This window comes from Miniopterus natalensis, chromosome 17, assembly GCF_054644295.1.
Source record: "Miniopterus natalensis isolate mMinNat1 chromosome 17, mMinNat1.hap1, whole genome shotgun sequence".
In the NCBI taxonomy this organism is placed as follows: Eukaryota; Metazoa; Chordata; class Mammalia; order Chiroptera; family Miniopteridae; genus Miniopterus; species Miniopterus natalensis.
The window spans coordinates 35,621,569-35,633,661 of record NC_142097.1 but is presented as its reverse complement, the minus strand read 5'-3'; the positions used below and the strand labels follow the sequence as shown (position 1 = coordinate 35,633,661).

The 12,093-nt window shown below is 37.2% G+C and overlaps 1 protein-coding gene and 1 pseudogene across 4 annotated transcripts in view; one reads left to right on the top strand and one right to left on the bottom strand.

Annotated features, from left to right (window-relative positions):
* Positions 1–12,093, top strand: part of KANSL1 (KAT8 regulatory NSL complex subunit 1) — a 137,735-nt gene that overhangs the window by 48,825 nt on the left and 76,817 nt on the right. The window lies entirely within an intron of this gene.
* On the bottom strand, positions 8,155–10,729 carry LOC107530317 (protein-tyrosine sulfotransferase 2 pseudogene; annotated as a pseudogene).

The window sequence follows — 12,093 nt, the reverse complement described above, 5'->3', positions numbered from 1 at the left end:
TCAGGTTGAAATGTTTAATGCGAAGCCATTGACAGGGTTTACATTTCATTGGATTTTTAAAAGACTCCTCTCATTGTGTGAAGCTAGGTAAGAGAATGATGGACTCGGCCTTTGGCAGGGAAGTGAGAGAATTGGATAGTGGAGGTAGGGTCACTAGGACCTATGATTGATTTGATGCAGTGAGAAAGAGGGGGAAAGGTATTAATGGGTGATTCTCAGATTTTTGGCAAGAGTAACTAGATTGGATAGACATATTGAAATGGAGAAGGAGCAGATGGGGGAGGTTATTGAATGCAGTGAGAATTCACTAATTTTCATTTAAACATTTTTGGCTGTTGGTGGTTTATACCCAGAGGTTTCAGTGTCATTTGTAGAGCATCCTCTTAGGTTCCATCAGCATAGTAAAGTAAATAGAAAAGGAAAAGCTTGGGGTCACATTCTATTCAGATGAATAGTACTTGCATTAATTTCTCTTTTCTCTCCCTAAACAGAGACCAAAATGGACGAGTTTATTTTGCAAGCTAGGCAAAAATTCATGCCTAAGGTTATGTCCTTTCATGTCTACTGGTTTCATTGTCTTTTTCTTATTTCCCATTGTGTATTAGGAAAATTATGCATATATATTCAATGTAAAGAGAGCATTGAGTTTCTATAAATTTGTACCAAGGGGCTCAGTCTAGAATAAATATAAAGAGTAAATCTTATTTTGATTCCCATTAATTAAGGCTTTGTGTCAACGTTAACCTGTCTGTTTGATATATATTTATGTAATTATAAAGAAAGGTTTTTGCTCCATAGTGGTAAACATAATTGCTTTGAAATCACTCTTAATCTGATAAAAATATCTGGAGAATCTATTCCTCAGACAGACTATACTGAAAAGTTGTTAAATTGTAAATGTGGGTTGCTTTGGCAACCTGTTTGGTAGCATTGTAGCAACTATATAGGTTATATTCAGAACAGAAAATTATTTTGGGGGGGAAAGTGGAGATTGAAGAATGGCAACCAGGAAGAGGGGTTATGTTCCATTTTAAATTATTTCCTTGTAAGTTGTTTTTTCTTTTGCCTAATAGAGTACAGAAAGTGTAGCGATCATTTTCTTGCTCACCCTTTAATTCCTGTTTCCTGTTTGTATTTCTGATACTTGAGAGATCCTGAGAAAATAGAAATTGAGGGAGATACGGAGACTTAGGACCTTTGGGACTAAATTAGTCTGAAACCTGGGAGATCAGAGTCCCAGGAGAATTTTGACTGAACCGATTTGGTTGAGGTATGAAACAACATTTTAACCAACTTTACCTAATCAGGCAACAGAGTTGAGACATACTGATAGGGTAAAAATAATAGCCTACCATTTGTTGAATATTTTGAAGTAGGCATTGTTATGAGTACTTTACACCCATTAACTTATTTAGTCCTCACAATACAAAGAGGTAGATATTATCTTAGTTTTACAGACTTAGACAAGAATGAAAAGTTTAACTTGCTAAATGTCACATAGCTACTAAGAAATCCAAGCATTAATATAGGCTCTTCACCCGCAACCTGGGCATAAACACTAGATATATTTGTGGAAGCAATCAAATTGTCCTTTAGACTTGGTTGATGAAAAGAAATGTAGACATGTAAAATATGTATTTTGAGGAAAGGTACATGATCTGTATCCTTTAGCCTGCAACACCCTGCTACTCATTTCTTCATGGAATAGAACTTGGATAGGTTTGGGAAGGAGCTAAAGTGATTTTTAGAAAAGAGAAGGAAACAAGGGAATCTGTATATCTGAATCATACCTTTTATGTTAGGTGGTTTACATTATTTAATCTTTAAAATATGATGAAGTGATACCCCATTTTACGTTTGAGACTCAAGACTATAGATACATTAAATAATTTGCTTGAGGTCAAGGCGAAGATAAAAACTACTACTTTCTTGCTGCTTTTTCTGTTTTTCTCTGGGAACTTTTTGGGAAGCAGCAGAAGAAAGATTCTGTTTTGAGAAATGGAGCAACATGATACCTTTTTAGAATCCTCTTTGAGACCACTTTACACTGATGGACATGACATTCACCATGAAGGATATGGGAAGGTTAAATAGATTTTCTCTACAGTAGTAAATAATCTAGAGAAGTGACCTATTTTGTAATTTTTCTCCCATCAGTGGGCGAAATAAACATTTTTGACATTCTAAAGGGATGATTTATATTTTAACTTATGTGGAAAAATCCTTTTATTTCCCCAGTTGCTGGACAAAGAAATATTTTAAGATGTGAAAGTATTTTATATTCTTGCTTCTTTATATTCTCTCTTTTTTAGTCTTCCCTTGTGCTTACAGCTGATATATGGTTTGTAAACATGTACTGAGTGTTTATTAAAGTATTTTCCTCAAAAAATCTCTTTCTGGTAAATCTGGTTACATTGCTTTGGATATTTAAGAATTTGAAAGGCATGAAATAGCAATTGAAGGCTATCCTGATTGTCTTCCACCCACTTGTATGAGGTTTATGATTAACAGTAGGATCTTGTTTTTATTGATTTGATAATCAGACAAACGTGAAGGATGAACCTCGAAGTTATTTATCTTAGCATTTTTGGGATTAATACAAATTGGGAGCAATGTAGTAGAAAAGTGTATTACTATTGAATTGTTAATTTTAGTTTTGTGTTTTAATCTTCCTAGGCTTAAAATCCTCATTTAAAAAATCTGGTTTATACCTTTTTGAATAATGATGAGACTCAGTCCTGGATGGGAAAGACTTTTGTCACTGTTAGGCATACTGTCTGTTTTGCTGAGGTATGCTGAGTGGCCAGGTGACTGCGTAGCTCACATTACCTGCATTTCCACAGGGAGTCCGCAGACTGAGTCCCCTTAGGGAGTTAGTGGCAGAACTGTAGCAGTCTGCTTGTTTCTCTCATGAGGCATCCTGGTGCCAGTGTGTGTGCCTGTATGTGGTAACTGTTATTTTATTCTTTTTGATTGTGTTCCACTTATGGCAATGAAGAAATCTGAAAGTAAGGTTACAAACTATATACCCTGAGGCTGAGGTGTAGTGAGAGAGTGAAGACAAAGGCCTTTACCCTAGATCTGTGTCCTTTTTTGTTAATAATGCTATGCTTTGAAAGTAAATATTGCTAATGAAAAACAATCATCATCTATCCTCTCCCCTCCCCCTAAATAAGCAAAACAATAAAAATTTTTCATTAAAAAAAAAATAAAAAGCTCTTTCGTATTCCTGTTTCTCAGACACAATTGATTAAAAACTATTATAGATTGTAAAGTACATTTACATAAAACAAATAAGGGAGCAGCTGCCTTTTGACACTGCAAAATATGAAAGCAGAATTTTAGTGATTGCTTTTTAGATATATAAAGTTGACATAGTTGAATCCTTCCATTGACTCATTTAGTTACCTTTAATGGGATTTTACACTGAGAACAAAAAGATCTGGAGTTTTCCTTTAACAATTTTCTTCAGATTTTGAGAGTTTTCTCAAATAAGTTGCTGCATCCACTGTTTCTCCACATTTCCAACTGGGTGAAGATGTTTTTCTTTTTGAACTGGCACTCCCCCAGCAGATTTTTCCAGCAAGTATTCTTTGGGCACACCCTGTGCATAGTAAGATGAAAACAGTGAGGCTTGCTTAAGACTCATTTTGCTTCTACCCAGCTATATTTGAAATTTATCTCTTAAGCAAATACATTCAAGCATTCAGAGAAGTAAGTGGAAAGGCTAATTTTGTATTTGCAGGAAGTTTGCTTGGTGCCGTGATTCTCTTCCCGATTTGTTCTTAATGATAACTTGATAGTAAATAAGTAGGTCTCAGACCCAAGAGTTGAGACTGTAAGGTGACTTTGATATTTGCAAGTGTATATGTGGTTTTGGTTTTACATTTTATTGGGTCTGGGAGGTTATTATTTTTATTAATGTCCGAAGCAGTATTAGATTATTTACACTTCCAAGGTTTACTTTAAATAAACAGTGTGATAGTATTACTCGATGAATTAAATTTCCTTAATTTTATCCATGGACATTAAGATTGGCTGACAAATTTGGGTGTTTCGCAGTAGGCCAGCGTACAAAGAGTTTACATTCCTCTAATAGATAGTCCCTCAACAGTGATTAGAGGAGTTACCATAGTTGATAATCTGAGTACTAAGATGTGTCATCATTGAGGGTAGTCAAAAGTATCCCTGTGGAAGTTCTAGAAAATGAGATCCAGAATTCTCTGAGCAAAGAATAATAAATATAAAAAGTTTCAAGGTAACAATTATTTGGAGACTGCCTTTCAGGATCATCTACCATCAAGATTAACCTTGCCCCAAAGGGCAAGGAACAATTCTGATAATAAAATAAGAATGATGAAAACAAAAAGAATTGAGAGAGCTTGGTTCTTGCCTTCAAGGAATAATTTATGTGACTGATCCCTCTCTCCCACCACATTGCCTCATTCAAGTAGAAAAGGAAGCAGTATATGCTTAGTACTAGATACATGGTACGGGCACTAATTGCTGAAATTTTGGAGGATGGAGTGATTACTATGGGCTAAGGTGATCAGAAGACCTGAGAAGAGATGAAACTTTAGTTTGGATCAGTGATAACACGTTTCTAAGAGGAAATAGAATGTTTCAAGTCCAAGGATGCGGGACCTCAGGTGAGAATAAAGTGGAAGAAGAGGTTGGAGAAGGGTAAGTAGGGTCACATTGTTTTTGAATGCCATTTGGATTTTATCCTAAGAATAGTGGACATCGCTAACATGGAATGGCATGATTCAAGTACTCATAAAAATCTTTGATAGTGATGTGGGTTGGATGGACTGGAGGTTTAAGAAGGTTTGGAGCAGGGCAAGACTTAAAAGCAATACTCTAGTTGTAAATAAAAAGTTGAATCGGCAGTGGATATAGAATGGGAAGAAAGGTTCAGATGCAAGATTGATATAGAGAATTTTAGAGCTCACTATGGACATAAGCACAAATTTGTCATTTACAGATGAGAAATGTAAGGACAGAGAGAGGTTGAGTGACTGTGCTAAAGATTACTAGGGTAAGAGTCAAGGTTGTACTATATTTTTTACTCCAAACCTAACATATTTCATTGATAATGCACTTTAAGAAACTAGGCGATGGGACTGGATTTTGATCCTAGAAAATTGGTGGAATATTGATGGAACTAGGAGAGAGAAGAGATGTCAGTGTATGAGGAGGGGAAAAATTGAATGAAATTCTTTGGAGTTAAAGGCCTTTTGTTGGAGAAGTGTTTCCCTAAAAGGAGTGACTATGTTTAGCTTGTATGTTTAGCTTTTAAAGATTAAATTTTTTTCCCCAAATTGAGGTATAATTGACATACATTATATTAGTTTCAGGTGCACAATATAATGATTTGATATTTGCATATACTGCTAAATGATCTAGCACAATAAGTCTAGTTAACATCTATCACCATAAATAGTTACAGAATTGTATTTTCTTGTGATGAGAACTTTTAAGATTTACTCTGTTTACAACTCTTAAATATATAACAGTATTATTTACTATAGTTGCTGTGTTGTGCATTCTATTCCAGGGACTTAATTTATTCTATAACCGGAAGTTTGTACCTTTTGATTTGCTTCACCTGTTTTATTCCCCCCCCCCCCAACTTCCTGCCTCTGGCAACCACCAATCGGTTCTGTGTAGTTCTTAAAGTTTTTTGTGTATAGTTTGAGGTAAGATTTTTAAGTTCACTCCCTCCCTCTCCCTAGCACTCAATCCATGGATAAACAGTTTTTCCTAAACAATAAATTTGAGTAGATCATTCTAAACTATGATGAGAAATGCCACTTTCATTTTAAACAAAATCCATATACATGTCTGTTAATGTGTCTTCTGTTTCATCGATTACATGTCAATTCCTGTATCAGTATTACACTGTTAGAATTACTAAAGCTTTAAATGATACAATATGTCCTACATACTATCTATAATATATACTGTTTGCCGTAACTTTAAATATCTGATAGAGTATACTATTCTTTACTTATCTATATGTATGTTTGTGAGGGTACTGTTCTTGCTCATCATCTCCTTCCATATGAATTTTAGAATTGGTTTATCAGCTTCCGTAACTAATGTTGGGATTTAGATTGGTTTGCTTTTTGACTGTACATTGGGATATATGACATCTTTTTATTTCTATGTATTTTACAGAAGTCCATGCTATTAAGGATGATATTGTTTCTTGTTGGTATGTGGGAAAACTATTGGTTTCTTAGATCTTGATTTTGTTGGTTGGTTGGTTGGTTGGTTGGTTGGTTGGTTGGTTGGTTGGTTTAGCCGCCTTACTTTATTTTCCCACTCTTACCAATTCTTTCAATTATTTCTATTTGGTTTTACTAACCCAGTAGTCACCTAGTGACAGATGGTGATGTTTTTGTTTTTTCCTTTTTAATTTTTAGACTTTGTATTTCTTTTTCTTGTCTGATTGCATAGATTGGAACCTTCTAGCAGAGGGGTGGGGAACCTTTTTTCTTCGAAGAGCCATTTGGATATTTATAACATCATTTGAGGGCCATACAAAATTATCAACTTAAAAATTAGCTATGAAAAAAACTCCTAGATTTATTGAATTTTGAGTCCTGCCTGCGGTTGCCTTGGAAGGGCCAGACCAAATGATTTCGGCCCTTGAGCTGGACTAGTACATGATTGAATAGTATCAGAGGTAGAGAACTTTGTTATCTGGGTCTTGACTTTAATTAGAGAAGCTATGTTTTGCCATTGAGTGTGATGAGTGCTGTGGGTTTGTGACCACTGTTCTTTGTTAGGTGGGCACCGTTCTTTTCATTTTTAATTCAATAACAATTTTTGTTACAACTGAGCATTATCAATGCTTTTTCAGTATCTGTGGAGGTAATAATATATATATATATATGTTTCCTTGAGAGCCTTTAAATTATTTCCTGATGATTGAGCTTTGAATTCATTCAACAAATATTTACTGAGTGGTTATTGTTTGCCAGGAGCCCTTCAAGGCATTGAAGGTAAAGCAGTAAACAAAATAGACACAAATTTCTGCTCTCTCTGGAGTTAACATTCTAGCGGAGAGTTCTTAGTATTTGGTAATGTTCAGCCTATCTGAATGACCTGGATTATTCTTTTAACATATGTCAGATGGCATTTATTAAGTGTTTTTTGAGGGTAGGACTGCTTTTCCTCTCCCACGTTCATGACTTGAAATAGCCTATAGAATATGTTTTGACTGGCTGGAGTTAGTTATATCAGGCTTATAGATTGATATGGTGAATCTTCCCATTTTATGTCTATGCTTGGTAATAGTTAACAAGGATTATCTGTTTGTTGATGTTTTGATAGAACTTGACTATTAAACTATTTGCCTTTTTATTTTTATGAGTGGGTCTTTGCTTACACAGAGGTAGGCAAAAGTAGGTTTACAAATAAGTAATACAAGAAACTCACGTAATCAAAACTGTAAACTTACTTTTGCCAACCCTTGTATTTTAAACTTGGCTATTGGTTTAAGGCTTTTAATAAATCTCTTCCTTCATGACCCAATTTCAGCATTACATTTTTCTAGGAAATCTCACTCAGTTTGCGTAGATTTTCAAATTTATTGTCATGAATTTCTGCCTAATCTCTTTAATTCTTCTCATAGGTTTATTATTTGTATTGCTTTACTCTGTTGTATATGTTCCATATTTTTTTCTTCTTGGATACAAAGCATTCTGTTTTATCAGTGTTTCACAAAACCTGACTTTTGATTATATTGATTGAATTTATCTTGTTTACAATTTTTACTTTATTGGTTTTGGTCTTTTTAAAAAAATAAATATTTCTTACTGATTTGAGAGAGGAAAGGAGAGAGAGAGAGAAACATCAATAATGAGAGTGTCATCATTGATCGCTGCCTCCTGCATGCCCCGACTGGGGATCGAGCCTGCAACCTAGGCATGTGCCCTGACTGGGAATTAAAGCGCCATCTCCTGGATCCTAGGTTGATGCTCAGCCATTGAGCCACGCCCGGCTGGGCTGCAAATACATTCTTCATTAGCAGTCTTGTTTTGGTGATTAATAGCAAACAATATGCTTGGATTAGAGGATCGATTTCCAGGGGATGCAAAGTTTCTTCTCTTCTTGGCAACAAAGCCACTTGCAGAGATCTGGAAATCATGAGTTTCCTAAGTGGGAGGAGGTGATGTTCTGGTTCACCTGAAAAGATCCCTTTAGATTGGCTGGTATGTTACAGTCCTCTTTCAAGACCCAGTTGTGTCGTGATGACGATGGGGTCAGGGTTACCCTAGTTGGGGTCCTTGCTGAGCCCAGCCAGCATGGGGGCCATGTCCCTTACCACATCTCCAGGGATGTGACCGGTCTACTTGGGGAGTGCTTCCAGATTCACAGGCATGATGACCTGGTCTGTGGATTGCTGGATCCTGGGCAGGGAGATAGCCGCTAGGCTTGCCAATAAGGTCCTTGTGGTGTACAATGCAGAGGAAGTGGAGGATGAGCTTGAGGGAAGTGCCTGGGATGCAGCACCAGCTACTGGTAGTATTGGCAGGCACTTGTCCTTGCCCACATCCATGCAGTGGGCGTATATCACCTCGATGGTCCTGTTCCACTTGATGAGGCAGTCTTGGTAACTGCTGAGGTTGAAGCCTATGATGATGACTTTGTGAAAGATCATGGAGCGCCTGGAGGCCTTATGGCCCTGCACCATCAGCAGGAACTTGGAGTTGGGGAACAGGCATGACAGTTAGACCAGGGACTTGTGGGTGAAGGGGTCCTTGTTGCAAAGCTTTTGGGCTGCTCCTGTGCTTGTCCATCACCTCCAGGATGAAGGCCTGCATGGCTGTGTCTAGCACCTCATCAGTTATGCCTGCCTTGTCCAGCTGCAGCTTCTCCTGGCTGGACTTGGACCAGTTCTGAAGCATGTCCAGCACATGGCAGCGGGGGGAGGTTTGATTTCCTTCCCACAGCACATCTTGGGGTGGGCATCCAGCATGGTGCCCCTGCGGTGCATGCCACCCATGAAGATGAGTGGCATGGCCTTATCATAGCAATACTCCGTGTGGTCCGTGCCCATCATCACCAGATCCTCCTGCTCTGGTGATATGGTGTGCCTTGGGCTCCACAGGCCCTCCAGCACCTGTTGCCCCAGATCGACCGCCAGGACCTGGGAGGGTACTGCCTGCAGCACCCTCTACACTGACAGGCCCTTGCCGGGCCTAGGGTAGGGTGCCTGCTTTAGCAACAGGTCAGTGGGAGGCCCACCAAGCTCACACCATGTGGAAGCAACCCCTTTCCCAGCTACCCAGCTACCCAGCTGCCCTTCTTATTTTCTTAAATAAACATTTCAGTGTAAGCATTTTCTGAGTTAGTTCTTTGGCCAAATTCTAGGAGTTTGGTGTTATATCTTCATCTGTTGTTCATTTCTAAATAGGAGAGCAAGTTTGGTTTCTCTTCAGCATAACTATTTAGAAAGATGTGTTAAATTTTCCAGTCTAATTTTTTATTTTGTTACTCTAATTTTTTAAAAATTGTTGATTTCTAGTTTTGTTGCATTGTGTTCAAAGAATGTGGCCTATATGCTTTCTGATATTTGGAATTTGAGTTATGTTCTTGACCCATTACATGGTCAATTGCTAAGCTTTCTATGAGTATTTGAAAAGTTTATGTTTTCAGTTTACATATAAAATTCTTTATGTATCTATAAGTAGTCATTATTGTTACTAGATTTACAATACTCCCAAGTTTTTACCTCAGTTGCTGATTGCATTCAGTTGAAGCAAGCTTTAGAGTCTGATCCATGTAGGTTTGAATCTAGGTTCTCTGACTTGCTAGCTCTGTGATCTTTGCATCTTTTTTCTGTAACGTAGGACTTAAAACATTCACTTTATGGGGTTTTGTTAGCGTAGAGGAGATAATGTGTGTAAAATTCCTATATCCTATTCCAGTGTCTGGCACATAAGTAATAGTAATGATATTTAGATTTTGAGTGTATATCCGTTGTTGGACGTTATTGTCAGTTTTTCGTAATTGTACTTTATGCAGTGAGTACTTCTCTGTACATTGTGTTCACTTTTAAATTGGGTTCTAAGGTCAAAGGATATCATTTTTATGGCTGTTTTTTACCCCCAGATTGCTTTCTGAAAGAGTTGTATCACTTTATTCTGCTCTCAATGATAGTAGGAGTGTAACTTTAAGGTTGAATGTTACTGTTATTACTTAGAAAAATGAATTTTAATAGGTTCTCAATGATCCTTTATCTGCATTTGTTTTAATACTACTTGGAAAGACAAACTATTCTGACATTTACAAACTTTCTGACATTCGTGACATTTTTATTTGTAATTTGAGTAATAAATAGCTGCCATAAAATAAAATGGTTGCTTTTAGACTACCTTCTAAATAGGTTTCTTACAGGCTGTAAGAACTGTGTATACTGTTTTCCTCCTCTTCCATGTTTGTATGGTTTTCCAGATATGAATTTGTTTAGGCAGGGTTTCCCAACATAGGTCTTATTGACATTTTGGGGGCAGATAGCTCTTTGTGGGGGCTGTCCTGTGCATTGTAGGATGTTTAACAGCACTTAAGTGCTTTTCACAATTTAGTCTCATAATCATGAAGTGCTTACTGAGGGGTTACATGGAGGCATATTCTCTCTTTAGGAGATGTTTTTAGCAATCTCGAATGGAGAAGGAAAAAAGCTTTAGAGAAACTAAAATGAATGTAGTACCTCCATGCCCATCATTTCACTTGGAGTTTACTATGTTATTTTGGAAACACTTTAGGTAAGTTGCTGTTAATCCTCACCGGAGGATATTTTTTCCATAGATTTTTAGAGTGGGAGGGAAAGAGGGACAGAGAGAGAGAAACAGACATGGGTGTGAGAGAGAGACATCAATTGGTTGCTTCCAGCACCTGCCCGGAGGCCAGGGCCTAATCTGCAACCCAGGTATGTGCCCTTGACTAGGAATCAAACCCTAGGCCCTTCTGTGCGCAGTCTGATGCTCTAACTGCCAGGGCCACTTTAGGTAAGTTTTATAGTTTGAGTTCCTGGTTCACAATTGAAAGGGTTTTCTGAGTTGTACTAGCTTGACAACTTTTGCTTTTTTAATTAAAAAAAAAAAAAAATCTTGTGGAGCTTTTTATTTCAAGAAAATTCTGACCTAAGTAGTTAACTAGCTTAGTCCTGAGAATAAGGCTGTGTTTCATCATAGCACAATAGTGTACTTCAGGAAGATAACTTTTCTCAATAGCTATTATTTTTTTCAAAATTCCTAATGGAGGTTTAGGAAATTTAGAACTATTTCCAGATACATTATCTAATTGATTAAGTAGGAATAGAAAATTTTTTGGCAGATTTGTCTTTGCAAGAATCTTAGGAAATAGGAAAGGTCAGGTGGTGGTGTCTGTATCTGAAATAAGGGATGGGCTAGGTAGGGTGAGTTGGGACGTGACATTAAGTGGACTCGTGAGTTCAGAAGAGTCATATTAAGAAGAGACCTTTATGAGTTGCAGGATCGATCCCCAGTGAGGGGCATGCAGGAGGTAGCCAATCAGTGACTCTTATTATTGATGTTTCTATCTCTTTCTCTCCCTCGCCCTTCCTCTCTCTGAAATCAATAAAGATAAAATAAGAAAGAAAAGACCTTTACTGTTCTGCAGAACCACTCTACCTTGGCTTTTCTTTGTGTAGAGCAGACTATAAGAAGTGGGTTTTTGGATGGGATGATGGAATTTGTGTAGTACCTGTCAGGCCTAAAAGATCTATTTTTAGACACATTCTCTCTTTTACCACCTTACAGAGTTTGACTTTGTTCCCACTGTTAAGATTTGGAAATCCATTTTAGAATATCCAGCTTCTAGTGAACTTTTAAACAAATTAGTTTTTATCTTGATACTTTATTCATTATTATGTAATTTGGGGGAGTTAGAAGAAGTGCCATACATCCTGTATGGAAAAAGACACAAGTTACTAATAAATTTGGCCTCGGAGTCTTCATATTCTCTCTCTTTAGGTAGAAAGTTAAACACAGTGTCATTATCATTATGTTGTTGGGGAGGGGACTGCAAAAGCAAAATTATTGTCACCAGCTACTCTAA